The sequence below is a fragment of the Cetorhinus maximus genome, chromosome 9 (assembly GCF_964194155.1).
Source record: "Cetorhinus maximus chromosome 9, sCetMax3.hap1.1, whole genome shotgun sequence".
NCBI classification, from domain to species: Eukaryota; Metazoa; Chordata; class Chondrichthyes; order Lamniformes; family Cetorhinidae; genus Cetorhinus; species Cetorhinus maximus.
Window position 1 is genome coordinate 31,341,601 of NC_135887.1, and position 15,711 is coordinate 31,357,311.

A 15,711-nucleotide genomic window follows, 5' to 3' on the forward strand; every position below is an offset into this window, starting at 1 on the left:
GGTTGTGCCTGGGTTTTTCATCATGGCAGCTAAAATACCTTCACAATGTCTGCTTTGTCAAAGACATAACCCAGGCAAGACGCCCACAGTGACTGCTGGTACGAGACCCCAGCCATGGACAAATGGACTTTATACAAAACGTATGGGATATAATTATGTTTTAGTTATAGTATGTTTGTTCTCCCGATGGGTGGAGGCGTATCCCACCCAACAGAATGATGCTATTATTGTTGCAAAATTGTTGTTACGTGAAAACATACCCAGGTTTGGGATACCAGAGATTTTATCATGTGATAAAATTTTATCGCTAAAGTGATAAAGGAACCGTTTTAGGCCTTACAATGCAACCATCACCTTTCCTGCCCATATCACCCCCAGTCCACTGGGGCGGTGGAAAGACAAAACGGTATTCTGAAAAACAAATTAGCTAAATTTCATGAGGAAACCGGTTTGAAATGGCCTGAAGCTCTACCTCTGGCGCTCATGACTATGCGCTCTCACCCTAACTATACCACCTCCCTTCCCCCTTATGAAGTTGTAATGTGACGTCCTATGCGCCTCCCAGTGGCACCACCTTTGTCTGCTAGGGAAATGGACATCCATGCTATGGATGAGGGAATGATTACATACTGTATAGTGCTTACTGATTCTCTCAAAAGCTTGCATACACAGGTAGTAGAAGCTCATAAAAAGCCCACCATTGAAGACTGCCGTCAATACCAGCCCGGGGACCTAGTCCTGGTAAAGACCTTCAGGAGAAAGAACTGTTTGGAACCTCGATGGGAAGGACCTTTCCAAGTCCTGCTCACCACCCATACGGCCGTGAAGGTCGAAGGATGACCCTTGTGGATACACGCATCGCACGTCAAGCGGACGCTGACTTCAGATGGAAGTGCTTGTGCAGGAACTTTAACTGAGCCATCAGAATGCTGACTCTGATTTGGATCCTGTCCTGCGTGGTCCTTGCGGGGGCATGGACTACCAATTCTGCGGTTCAACGAATGCAGGCTGTAGCCTCGCAAGTTAATCGGACTAAATGTTGGATTTGTACTCATTTACCTGTTAACCCCTCCTCCTCAGAGATGCATTTTTTGGCTTTTCCCTCTGATTCTACATGGTCCATAAGTAATACAGGGGTCCTCGTTCATCGAATGCCCATTTGAGGACGGGAGCCCACCTTTGTGGTTGTTAAGGGGCTGGCCTGGCTCTGCGTCAGGAGAAATTATACCAAGGGTAGTACTCGGGTGGGCGAATTGCCATTGGGTTCCTGTGCCTACCTTGCTGATTATAACTATCAGGAGGGCTGATTTCGGTTCCACAACTAGTCTGGTCCTATGACCACCTTTTGGGAATGCAAGGCCAATGAGATGGTGTGTCTTTCGCAGGTCCCGAGATCTGAGGGTAGTCTCACATACTTTATCGTGGGTGGGTGTGATTGTCAACGATCATACAATCTCACCTCAAAATAATTCCACCTCCACTTGGACCTCTAATGGCTACTACACTGAAGAGTCTGGACCTTGCAATTACAAAAATCAGACTGATTGCCTCGACTTGCTGGCCCTGTGAGCATTGCAGCTCAATCAGACCTGCCGCATCCGCTCTGTCTGCTGACTACAGAACCTCCAGAGTCCTGGTGGCAAGCTAGTTATCTATTCCTTCCCTCTGCTCAGGAATCAGGACCCCACTGAGGATGAAGCCCGGCGGCTAGGATACATGGAACTTGGCTAAGGGTGGTGGATTGTCCTTGTAGGACAAAAGGGGGGGAAGTGTGGTGGCCTAGGCAACTACAGGGAACCCATTTAGTGCTAAAAGGGTTAATGGGGAAGTTGAATTATATGCCTAGGCCTAAGAGAAAAATACTGCAGCCTTGAGAACAATACCATCTTGTCTGACCACAGTTGTAGGATGAGCCCTGAGACATTCCATTTTGATCTTTCTCAGGCGAATGTAATCGGGATCATGATAAGCATTGGCATAAGCGCAACATCTGTTGTGCTGGGAACAAAAATTTACTACTATATGGATTGGTCAGTTAACTTATGCAAATAAGCGGATAGGCTTGTGCAAAATTTACTGATTGTCTGTAAAAATGCTTTTAACAGGTCTGTGCGTATTCTGCTACGAGACTGTACAGTAGCTCTTTTGTGTGCTGTCTCCCTTGTGCACAAGTAATAAATGGGGTTTCTACGTATTAATGATGCCTTGATGTAATTAATCTCTGACAAAAGTTCCCCTCCAAACCCCTCACTGCCCTGACTTGGAAATATATCGCTGTTCCTCCATTGTTGCTGGGTCAAAATCCTGAAACTCCCTCCCCAACAGCACTGTGGGTGTACATGGACACCACATGGACTGCAGTGGTTCAAGAAGGCAGCCCAACACTACCTTCTCAAGGGCAATCAGCGATGGACTACAAATGCTGGCCTAACCAATGATGCCTACAACCCATGAATGAATTTTTAAAAATTGTTTTGCTGGAACTGTTCAGGTCACAACTTGAGTACTGTATTCAGTTCTGGTCACCTCATTACAGAAAGGATGCAATTGCACTAGAGAGGGTAGGGAGGAGGTTTACAAGGTTGTTACCAGAACTGGAAAATTGCAGCTTTGAGGAAAAATTGGATAGGCTGGGGTTGTTCTCCTTGGAACAGAGGTGGCTGATTTAAAGTGATTGGTAGAAATACCAGGGGGGAGATGAGAAAGTTTTTCCCCAAAGGGTCATAGGGGTCTGGAACTCACTGCCTGAAGTGATAGTAGAGGCAGAAACCCTCAACTCATTTAAAAGGTGTCTGGATATGCACCTCAAGTGCCGTAACCTGTAGGGCTGCAGACAAAATGCTGGAAAGGCTGGGTGGCTTGTTTCTCAGCCAGTCCAGACATGATGGGCCAAGCGCCCTCTTTCTGTGCTGTAAACATTCTATGATTACCACTGTGCCTCCACCACCCCACAATTAATTGAGGCAGAAGTGCTGAAAGATGGTTTCAGAGCCTCATTCCATTCTCCTGTCAAGGGATAATTTGCCTGAATCAAATTACAGAATTTAACATAATCTTTGTGAGCTTCATTCACAAGTAAACCTCAATCCCATTTTACTACCTGAAGTTCACATCAGTGCATTCACCAACTTAAATACAACACCCATTCCAAGATTGAAATCGCATTCTTCAAATCAAAACATACTTGTGATATGTTTGATGGTCCAAATTCAGATTGTCACCCTTACCAAATACGTACAGTGTTGCCATTCTTTCTTCCCATCGCCATTTCAAGTGGGTACAATCTGCCGTGTTAAGTTCAGACTGTACTGTGCATCCTAACTCAGCTACAGCTTACAGTCCATTTCTGCTTTCTATTGTAAAAGGGAATCTCTGTGCACTGTTCTTATTCAAGCCACAGTTCTTGTTTATAATTTTCAATATCTCTGCATGCCCTACTGGTATAGGTGGTGAGCACATGGGGTGGGATGCAGAAAATAACCTTGGAGCAGATGAGAGGTCACGGAGATGCATATTGGAGGAATAAATCGGGAAAAATAGAAGCAAGAGGAAGAGAAACAGGTCAGAGTGGAAGTCGTCTTGTACAGAATAGAAGCAATGATTACTGTGGGAGGTATGTTGGGTAACATCACTGCTTTAACTCGAGCGTGCCTTCAGCACTGAAACATTTCTGACTTTAATCTGGACAGAGTAATTGCAAACATATAAAGTAAGAGAATGGAATTGCTAGCTAAGGATTGCTGCATTAAAAGAAGGATCTTCTGGATCCTTCTGTTTCTCTGGATTGTATTGAGAAATAACAAAGGCCCTGCAGGAATTCTGACTGTCCGTGATGATCAGCAAATGATAGTGATAGAGATAGAGGGAAGCAATGATAGACAATCAAAGGAGTTTGCAGAAATAATGGGACTGTAATGTAATCAGGGCTGGGACTTAACTACCCAGAGGCAGCCTGGCAGAATGGCAAAATGTATTGAGGTTTTTTTCTAAAACAGAACTTTACATATTAAATGGGAAAAGCCACAATACTGGACTTTGTTCTGTTTAACATACTGGAATAAATATTTGACCTGAAGGTAGGGAAACATTTAAGGGCCAATGAATATGTAATAATCATGTTTGCAGTTTGAATAGTTAAAGGGGAAAGAAAAAAGCACAATAAAAATAAAAGCAAATGTGTTGGACTAGAAAAGATATTGGGAAATACAGACAATCCAGAATGTAGGACACATGTACTTTACACCATCACCAAACCCCAGTGAATGTCTAAAACAGATGCAAGACCTGTAACAACCCCATTTGTTGACAATAATGGAATAACGCTCTGCATTTAAACAGTAAACTAAAACATTTGCCTGTTGCATAATACAATACTCTTTTCTTAATACTTTTTTTCTTAATTGTAACAATTCACTATATATATTAAACTGGGTTTAATACAACCAGGATGAAGAGAACACAAAACAAAAACAGAATTACCTGGAAAAACTCAGCAGGTCTGGCAGCATCGGTGGAGAAGAAATCAGTTAACGTTTCGAGTCTTCATGACCCTTCGGCAGAACTTCGGTCATGAAGACTCGAAACGTTAAATGATTTCTTCTCCACCGATGCTGCCAGACCTGCTGAGTTTTTCCAGGTAATTCTGTTTTTGTTTTGGGTTTCCAGCATCCGCAGTAGCTTTTAGCTTGAAGAGAACACATATTGCTTGATGAATGTACCAGGCATATATTTCTTTTTCCAATAAGATTTACCTTGGTTAGTTCAGAATTTCTTGGCCTGGTATTTAACACGGCTGATAAATGGCTTGAGCAGTCAGGAATGAGGGCAATGGATTTTCAAAAAGCCTTTGGTAAGATGGACTCATGATTAAGATCAGAAAGTGTGGATTCACGAGACAGGTAGCAGAAAGCACAACGAGTTGGCTACGAAAAAGAAGACAGATGACAGGTTAAGGGGTAAAAGGTGGGAAGTGGCATTGCACAGGGATTGGAGTTGAGACTATTTTTCACAATGTACATTAATTATTTGGACTTGAGAATCAGAAGTACAATTTCTAAATTTGTGGATGACACCAAATTGTGGGGTATATTTAATACTGAGAAAGACTGCAACAAAATAAAAAACATCGGGCTGAATTTTGCCCTTGATGGGCGGGCGGGCCCAACCGACTCGGCGGTGGGCGGGCAGCCAATCGCCGCCGCCGAAATGGGCCCCGCCGCCATTTTACGTGGGTGGGCCAATTAAGGCCCACCCAGCGTGCCGCCCGACGGGAAGTGCTTCCTGTGCGGGCAGGGGGGGATTCCCCAACTGCAAGAGTGCGCAAATCTTCCTGAAGCAAAGTAGTGCCTCAGGGAGATCACTGAAAGTCTGTGAGACATTAAAAATAGAAAAATAAAAAAAATCATTAACATGTCCCCCTCATGTGAAAATGTCACACGAGATGGGACATGTTAATGAAGTGCACAAACACTTTAGTAAACTTTTTAAAAACCGAAATCAAACCTCATCCCGCCACTGGATGAGGTTTGTGAAAAAAATCACTTACTCTCCTGCCTGTTGGGCCCATGCACCGACCCAAAGTTCACACGGGCCCCTCAACATCCCGGTTGATTGGTCACTTAATGGCCTTAATGAGGCCTTTAATTAATGGTGGGTGTGCGTTGCGCTGCATAGCGTGCCCGCCGACCAAAATATCGCGATGCTGTGCGCTGACGTCGGCACGCTCGCGCAGCATTTTAAGCACTAACGTGCGGCTCTGCCACCCGCACATCAGCTGGAAAATCCAGCCCATTAATAAGAGTGGAGGAAAGAGTAAGGGTGGAGGAAGGAATAAGGGGGATGTGATGTCCAGGTGAATGTGCAAGGGAGGGGTCTGTGGAGGTGATGACTGCGTCCTGGTGAGCAAAATAAGGGTGGGCATGGCAGGAGGGAATGGTGAGAACAAGAGAGGGCAAAGTGAACTGGTAAGGTGGGAGATGATGTGCGACCATTGGTAACGGTAAAAGGGACGGCAAGGGTGGTTGGTGGGGACTCGAATGCAGACACTGACCCTGGAGGTGGGAAGGAGGAGGTCGGAGAGGTCAATGTGGATGTGTCTGGGATTCTCAGGAAGGTAAGGAACATGCACATTCAACTGGTCACCCTGGAAAGAAAAAGTTCTGGCAGGTAGGTGACAAGTGGGGGGGTGGAAGGTCATGCCAATTAGGAAAAGGACATGAGTGACTAGGGGAGGGAAAGGACAGGAGAGCTAAAGACATACTTCACCAGTGCCATTTTTCAAAATTGAAAGTGAAAAGAACCTGGGCGGTTCCCGGTGCAGGCGCTGCATGGGAGTGTGATCTGTGGGTGGGAGGAGATGCAGCTCAGATGGACAACTGAAAGAGAACCCCAGCAGGGAGCATTGAAAATGCTCAGGATATTGGGATTAGTGTGATGGAGGAAGGATCTGCTAGGCTTTGAAGGCCCTGCCACACACACACTTCTCCCTCCAGTATCACTCGTGGACCAGCTGCGTGCAGCCGAACTACTAGTGGAGGGGGTGTGGATGCAGGGGGAGAATTTGCGAAGCCTGTAAATGAAGCTGAAAGACATCAATACACATTAATGAGTGAAAGTGAATATATTTTCAGATTATAAAGTGACAAAATGTGTTTACCTGTGCAATTCTTCACTTTTCTAGGCCTACCACTCGTTCTAGGTGCTGCCCTGACATCCACAGTAGGGGTGGAGACAACCTGTGCCATGGTTGGCCCCATTGCCTCTGATGACTTCAGCATTGTTCCTCTGGAGAGCCGAGGCCTTGAGGGCCCCGGTTGCTTTGGCTGTCCTCCTGAGGGCAGCTGTTCCCTCTGCGGTAACAAAGGATGAAGTTGAGGGGGAAAAAGGCTAAGGGAACTTGGAGGGAGGGGACAGCCTCTGAGATTCATGACTGGATGACCCTGGGGTGCCTAACTGCTGCTCCTCGTCTCCTAAGATGCCTGAGGGCCCCGATCTGCCTCCTTGAGGGGAAAGAGCACTGGAGGGATGTCGAGGTGCCCCGTTTCCCTCTCACATTGCCACTGCAGGAACTCACCCATTGCTACCGCGATGGAATGCAGGTCTGTGTGCATCTCTGTGCTCTGCTGGACCAGGGTCTCCATGGCACCTGCCATCCTTCCTATGGAGAACTCCATACACACACATATGGGCACCTCTTCATCAGAAAACAGGTGGATGCCCTCCTCCAACTCACGTGCCACTCTGTAGAGCACTTTGCCCACTTTCTGCTGGCTCTCCATGATGAGTTGGAAGGCCAAATCCAGAGGTTTGTCTTCTGACTCGGACCTCACAGATGCCTGTTCCCCAACAGTCCTCTGAGTGCCAGGGAGTTTGGCTGAACCTGCCACCTGCTGCTGCAGTGACGTGTCCATGCGGTGACCACCATATTGTGAACCCGAGCCTGCTCTAGATCTAGGTCCCACCGAGGTGTGTGTCTCTGCGCTGGTGGAGGGTGTGGGTAAGCGCTGTGACAGGTCTTCCAGGCTGCTTATTTCCAGCTCTTCAAGAGAGGAGGTGTCCTCTTGGCTGGGGGTGAGGATGTGGATGGAGCTGAGGGACTGGCTGGCTGAGGGTGTCAGTCACTTGGCAGAGATCCCTGTGAATTGAAGTAGAGATGATGAGTGCATGGCAGCAGCATCAAAGACAGGAGAGAGACCATTCACATTTGCGTTGAGAGAGGGATGATGTGTAGTAGGATCCTTACGTGGGTGTTCGCTGCCAACCTCACCATCACGGCAGGCATGGTCACCAGTCAGCACAATGGCACGTTCCTCTGAGCGAGAGGCCTAACTTGGGACCTCTCCCTGCTGATGTGAGCCGGCTTCTCCTGCATGAAAACAGATGGAAAGAGTGTGAGCAGGGCACATAGCACTGTGTAGAATGTTTGTGTGGTGAGCAGAGCCATGGAGGGGATGAGGACGTGAGCTCCAGAGGATATGAGCCTGATGGAGATGTTAGGGTGTTTGTGAGAGTTAGTGGTGTTGTCCCTTGAGGTGTGAGATCCCTGTGGATGTGTGATGGGCTTGTGAGTGTGTGAGTTGAGAATGATGATGAGAAGAGTGACTTACCCTGGCGGAACAGACGAGACTATTCATCCTCTTCCAGTACTGGGTGCTGTCCTTTTTTGCAGGGCATTGGCGCTGACCACTGCTGCTACCACCTCCAATGCTGGATTGGTGACTTTGCTTGCTGGTCTTTGCCCAGAGCAGGCGTAGAGGATATCACAGCAGACCTCCACTGCGTCCAGTAGGTGCTCAAGGCAGGCTTCGCTAAATCTGGGGGCAGCATCTTTCCTCCCTCTGGCAGCCATCAGTTCACAGCAGCTTCCTATCCCTTGAAGAGTGCTGGCTCTTTCAGGGACGGCCTTTAAATATGGCCTGTTTATTGAGGGCCTGATGTGACTGTGGGGCAGGTGAATGAAAGGACGTCCCACCAGCAACCGGGCATCTTTCCTGGAAATGCATTCTTAATGAGATGGGATTGGGAGGATACAGCGTAAAAAGCCGCCATTGCGGCCAACGGGTAAAACACCCTTTTTCCCGCCGGCTACTGCACTTAATATAAATCTGGGACAATTCCACCCATAACCTTCTAACCATGCAGGTCTCTTAATGGATTGCGTATGTGTTGACATTGGCTGTTTGCCTGGGTGACGTTCCTTGTCTGGAGGATGTCGTTCCCATGATGCTTGCTGCCTTGGTGACTGTTGTTCCATTACCTTTGTTGGGGACAGATGGACCTCTGGGATTGATGGTAGTTCTGTACTCAGTACGGCTAGTGAGATCCCTTCTCCCTGACCGGCCAATTGCTGTGAAGGAACAGCTTCGCTAGTTGTTTGGATATGCCTACAGTTGTGCCAGTATATTTGGCCGTACACTTCCACTGCCTATGATCGAGGTGACAATTTCTCTACACATGTGCCAAGTTTCCACGTGGGCTGACTCCTGTTAAGAGCGTTGGAGATTTGCACCCGGACTGGCTCTCCAATGCTCAGCTCTGGTAATGGTTTGGCAGTCTTGTCAAACTGAAATTTGGCTTTCTGTCGTTTCACCTTGAGCTTATTACTCACACCTGTTACTGCTTCTGGCTTCAGTGGCTTTTTGCTATTGGAAGGGTAATTTATGCATGGTGTGACATCAGCCTCTGGAAAGGGCTGCTTTTCATGCCTTCAGTCGGTGTGTTTCTCCACTTGAGGATTGTGTACATCTGTTCTAGATTTGCTCGATTTCCTGACGATTTTCACTGTCGCCTCAGCCTTTCCATTCAGCTGGGGATAGTGTGGAGATGATGAGTTGGATTTCTGAATTGCTGAATTTCCCAATCCCTTGTGAATTGTGTCACAAAACTATAATAAGTTTCATAATATTATTGTGGTTTATTGTAAGGTAGGTTTATGGGTGTGAGTGTCGATGGTTATGTCTGTGTAATTTAATTACATTAGAGTCAGATAGGCTGCAAGTGTGAAATTATCAAAAGAAGTTGGGGGTAAAAGGTATTTGAAATGCTAATGAATAAACATGGATGAAGTCTTAGCATGTAGGGTGTGAAGGAAATTTGCATTTTTAGATAAGTGAAGGAGTTGTTTGAGTTTCAATGGGATGGTAGGATGTTTACAACTAACAAGTTAAATAGGGCAAGGTTACGATGTTTATTTTTCCCAAAAGGTACTGACTATATTGGCAACATGAAAGATTTTTATGGGAAAAGTACATTTCCGAAGACATATAGAATAATGGAAGTTACTGATTAAAAAGAGAGAAACATATATAAAGAAGGAAGGAAGGTGATGTTGTGGGGCCATATAAGAACTAAAAGAAATGTGTAAGGCAGCCTCAGAGAAACCTCCAGCCATGTTTGCAAAAGTCTGCTGTGTCTCTCAGAGGGTAGTAAATGTTTGGAATTGTCTACCTCAGAGTTGTGGAGGCTAGATCACAGACAGTATTTAAAGGGGAGGTAGATAGATTTTTGAAATATCCGGGAGTTGAGGGCTATGAGGAGCTGGCATGAAAGAGGAGTTGAGGCCTGCAGCAAACCAGCCATGATCTTATTGAATGGTGAGGCAAACTTGAGGGGCCGAATGGCCTATTCCTGCTCCTTTTTCTTTTGTTCTTATGTTCTTATGTCCAGTAACTAAAATTGGAGAAATGCCTTTGGAATTCCACTGTTGAGTGGATGCTGTGGTAAACTTGCTGGTTTGCTATCTAAATTTACATCCTTTTTTGGACTGTTGCCTTAAACGGGGTATGTAGTTGGGAGTCAGGTTAATTAGGAATTTTGGGATTTGTTATAGTATTAAGTAATTGTAATCTTAAGAATGTGCTTGAAATTTTTGTTTTGTTAATAAATATTTTAATTTAGTTTTTAAAAATCTCTAAAGGTGTTAGTGGACTCATTACTTCTGAATTCAGTGCCCAAATCTTCTCGTAATAAATAAAAATTTCAAAACCATTGTGATAGCATGGCCAAGTTTCCTTTGTGGATTTAGTTTGCCTGGCGCACATCACTTGCCACATCATGACAACTGGCTGAATTCTTGGCTTGTGAACTGAGGGCCATTGTCACTCATCACAATATCTAGAATGCTGTACCGACTGAAGTGAATGCTTTCAGGCATTCTACTTTTTCTCTCGTCATCACTGAAGTCAGCTGGTCAAACTCCCAGTAGTCAGAATAGTAGTCTACAGTGAAAAGATAATCAGTTCCTACCAAAGTGAAAAGGCCTACTCCCAGCTTCATTTATGGCCTGTCTTGGATTTCATGCATCATCAATGGCTCTCTAGCTTGTTTAGCTTGGTATTCATTACATGAACAACACTGACCAATGTGGTCTTTAATTTCATTGCTCATGTTTGGCCAGTAGTGTGCTTCTCTTACCTTTCTCAGAGTCGACTCAATTCCTTGATGGCTTGCATGGATGTGCTTTAGTGTCTTTCCTCTCATCTCCTTATGGAGGGTGGCTCTATTTCGTTTGTGCATGATGCCATAATGGGCTGTCACTTCGTCTCGGTATACCCAATATGCTTTTGTGACCACAGGTATGTCCTTGACGCTCTCAGGCCGTGCTTTCATCATTACTTCTTGTAGCGCTTGTAGAGTTACATTGTGTTGGGCAGTCCGTTTGATTTCAGCAAGCCGCTTGACTGTCAGATTCAATGTCTCAGCTGGGTAGATGGCTTCCAGATCATGTCTAGCTGCTGCTTCACGTTGAATCTGGAAGATGTGGCATTCTACTATAGCTTCCTCAGCTTTCTTTATGGGAGGCTGTGCTCCCAACAGCATGTCTGCAATGTACATCTGTTTTCCTTGCACGTATGTCACATCCAGATGGTATCTCTGTAAATGAAGTACCATTCTTTGCAGGCACTTTGGAGCAGATAGTAGTGGTTTGCGAAAAATGCTTTGAAGGGCCTTGTGGTCGCATTCCACTGTTACTGTGTCTCTCCCGAGTAGGTACTGATGAAAATACTCACAGGCATAAACAATAGCCAGGCACTCTTTCTCGATCTGAGCAAAGCATCGTTCAGTTTGCGTTAGTGCCCTGGATGCAAATGTGACCGGTTGTCCTTGCTGCATCAGAGTTGCTCCCAGACCCATCTCGCTGGTGTAACACTGAAAGGTGACATCATAGTACTTCAGCACTGGTATTGTTGTCACTAGTTGTTTGATTTTAGACTGCGCTGTTTCTTGTGCTATGCCCCAATACTGCAGCACATCCTTGGCAGTGAGCTTGCATAATGGCCTACACTCAGCTGACAAATTAGGCAAAATTTTAGCTAAATAGTTCATGAATCCAACAAATCGTTGCACTGCTTTCACATCTATTTGTCGCTGCATTGCTGCTACAGCTCTCACCTTGTCAAGATCTGGGCAAATACGTTTGCCTGTCAGTACATGACCTATGTACTTGACTTCAGGCGTCTTCAGTTGCAATTTGTTCATGTTCAGCTTCAGAGTCATCTGATATGAGCTCTCTCTCTAGCAGTCGCATTAAATTCTGATCACAGTCAGCTATGGCACCTTCCATTGTGTCTCCACATCCATAGACTAGCAGATCATCCACCATGACTTCTGCTCCAGGAAAATCACTGGCTATCTCATACTGTTTGCGTTGAGACTCTTCTGGAGCCCTGGAAATGCCAAACAGCACACGCAACCATCTGTATCTCCCGAATGGCAACCAGAATGTGTTTAGGAAGCTACTGCTTCCATCCAACTTAATTTGCCAATAACCATCCTTCACATCTAGTGTAGTGAATGTCTTTGCTTTGGCAAGTTGTGGCAAAATTTCTTCGATGGTTGGCATGGGGTAGTGAGATCTCTTCAGCACTTCATTTAGATCCTTTGGGTCTAAGCATATTTGTAGCTTTCCGGGTTGTTTCACTGCTACCATGCTTCTAATCCAGTCTGTAGGAGTTGTCATTTTTTTGATTGCTCCCCTCTTTTCCAGCTCTTCTATCTTGCCTCTTAGGCTTGACTTGAGGGCAGCTGGAACTCTTCTCAGCAGATGCTTGATGGTCTTACAGGATGTCCTAGGGTAGACACCCCAACCCTGTAAACACATCTTCTCCTCTAAGATCTGTTCGGCAAACAATGGTTTTGTGCGCTATGACATGTTGTGAATCTCTGTTGGCACATTCAGGGTTGCCAGTCGAGGTTTTAGACTTGCTCTAGCTGAGGTGAGTGTACATTGTGTCCCACCCATGATATGGAACTCTAGATCTTCCTTCTTGCCATTGTGTTATAATACAGCAGATGGTAAATGCTAAGCTGTTCAAATTTCACAGGAAAACTTGAAACAACTGTCACAAATAATTTTCAATTTGTATGTTTCGAAATGAGAGATTTGAATTCAGGAATAAGACTGCCGAATCTTAAGAAGTTTTTATTAAACTAAATTAAACCTTTATTAATAAGAAAAATGATTTTAAATACATACGTAGATCTACAAGTTACTGCTATGATAACTTCTAAATCCCCTAATAAATCTAACTCCCAGTTATACTTTCATTAAGACAACAGTAAGATACATAGATTTTAAAAGACCCAATGCAAAGAAACACGATACCCTAAACAGTCGGATTCAAAGTGAGTTCTCTTCACTTCAGTCCCTGGGGGCAGAAGTTTGGTACATACAGGCTGGAGGCATTTCACACTTGTTGAATCTTAGATTGCCTCCCCTTACAACTAATCTTTTCTTCTTTATACATATTTTCCCCTTTGAATGCAATAACCCATTGTTTCACTATGTTTCTGGACTTTACCTTCTGATAATAAAAATCTCTCACAGCACTAAGTTTTACCAGTAATCTTTAGGAAAAATAAACACACTCTTTCTAAACTTCAGTTGTCCAGGTGATACATTTCACTCCCTCTTTTGAAAACAATCTAGTGTGGTTTATTTAAAAATGCAAACATTTCCTTGACACCTATGGTTCTTAACTACCCCCATGTTTCCCTAATTAACATTTCAAACCTACCTTCTCTTCTTACATCAAAGCACCCAGACTAGCTGCCTCTAATTCAGTTAAATCACACACATACACACACACACATCCCACTATTACTCTATTTCACAATAAATTCCAATAACAGTATGGAAATTATTATATCTTCCTGACACCATTGCATTTGGCTCTCAGACTAATTTGTCCTCTTGCTATCACATAAGGTTAGTGTGCAGGTACAGCAGATAATTAGGAAAGCTAATAGAATGTTATAATTTATTCTGAGGGGGAATTGATTACAAAAGTAAGGAGGTTATGCTTCAGTTGTACAGGGCACTGATGAGACCACATCTGGAGTACTGTGTACAGCACTGGTCTCCTTATTTAAGGAAAGATATAAATGCATTAGAAGCAGTTCAGAGACAGTTTACTAGACTAATATCAGGAATGGGTGGCTTGTCTTATGAGGAAAGGCTGGACAGATTAGGCTTGTATCCACTGGAATTTAGAAGAGTGAGAGGTGACTTAATTGAAACCTTTAAGATCCTGAGGGAGTCCTGATAGGATGCATGTGGAGGGGATGTTTCCTCTTGTGGGAGAATCCAGAACTAGGGGTCACTGTTTAAAAATAAGGAGTCACTCATTTAAGGCGGAGATGAGGAGAAATTTTTTCTCTGAGGGTCGTGATTCTTTGGAACTTTAGGGCTGTCTTTCATTCAGCTCACTGGTTTCTACGTGACTCTCCATGAGTCTCTGTGCAACCCGTCCGTCTTGTGCAAGCTTTCCCCCCCCAATACCACTCATGAGCCCATGTGCAATCTTTCCCTCTCATGCCACACTAACCCACCATGAGTCGCCGAGCTCAACACCTGTGGCACCCACCGTGAGCAACCCAAGCATAAACCCCCAACAGTGTGTGCTAGCTCTGGCATCGCTGAGGACCCAGTGTTGCAGCTAGGCTCCAAATGTTGCACTCACCTCGAAGTCACGAGTAAAGTCAGAGTGGACAGCTGCACGCTACTTATATCCGGTCGTGAATCAGACCGGACTAATTTCCTGCTGGTCTGGCTGTAATTGGGAGGTATTCTGACGAGTTGCGTTTTTAATGAGCGTTCATGACATGCTAATGCATGCAAATACCGATCTTGACGTGGATCAGTGGGAAACCCAACTCAACATGAAAGTGGTGAGGGGAAAATTCCAACTTGTTTTCCCACTGGCGGGAATCCGACTTTTGGCCTCTGAATTTTCCGGTCCTGCCCGTCAGGACCTGTAGCTGATGGCATCGGAAAATTCTATCCGACATAACTCAATGTAACCTGGGCATACCAGAAACTGGACAAAGTCAGCAACTGCATCCCCACATGGAGAATTGGCCAGATTTTAGCCTGTGGTTTTGATTCAAGTTTAAATCATTATCCCAATTATTTCTTCTTTTCACGTGAATCAACAATTGCCACTCAGTTCAAATTCAAATCACAGACAGCAGGTATCTTTAACTCGGTGGAAGCTCTCTTGCCTCTTAGTCAAAAAGTTGTGTGCTCCAGTCCCAGCCCAGGGGTCTAAGGACATAATCTATTCAGGCACTTAAGAGTGGTACTGAGGGACTGCAGCACTCAGAGCACTGCTAATTTTTGGATGAGATACTAAACTCATATGTCCTCTCAAGTAGATGTAAAAGATCCAATGTCACTATTTAAAGAAAAGCTTGGGATTTTTCCCCAGTCTGATGGCAAATATTTATCCCTCAACCAACATCACTAAAAAACATTACCTGGCAGCTTGCTGTGTACATGTTGGCTACTGAGTTTGCTACATTACAACAGTGACTACCTTTATAAAGTACATTGTAATACATAATGTACAGTATACATTGACTGTAAAGTGCTTTGGGACTTTGGACATTCTAAGGTTGTGAAAGGCACCATCTAAATACAAGTTCTTCTTCATTCACAGTTCATTTTGACCTCTACTCCTGCCTTCTCATCTTAGATTCACTGCAACTTAACAACCATTCAAAACTTAAATCTGACTGAAATCTTGGTCAGTTGTTAAAATCATACTGTCTGATTCAAAATTCATTGGCAATAACTTTAATGGCCCAAATTTGCATTCAAGCTGCTTTGCACTTTTGAAATGAAATTATTGGACCCCATGATGCTTCATTACATCAGATTAAAGATGGACATGGGAACCTCCCATGTGGTAGATTATCATCTATCGCTCTCCC

At 44.7% G+C, this 15,711-nt stretch overlaps 1 long non-coding RNA gene across 1 annotated transcript in view; it reads right to left on the minus strand.

Annotated features, from left to right (window-relative positions):
• Window positions 1-298: 298 nt before the first annotated feature.
• LOC144684179 (uncharacterized) overlaps window positions 299-15,711 on the minus strand; it is a 36,303-nt gene continuing 20,890 nt past the window's right edge. Inside the window, exon 4 of the long non-coding RNA XR_013577432.1 lies at window positions 299-411. This is a non-coding gene — a long non-coding RNA (uncharacterized LOC144684179). The remainder of the gene's footprint in view (window positions 412-15,711) is intronic.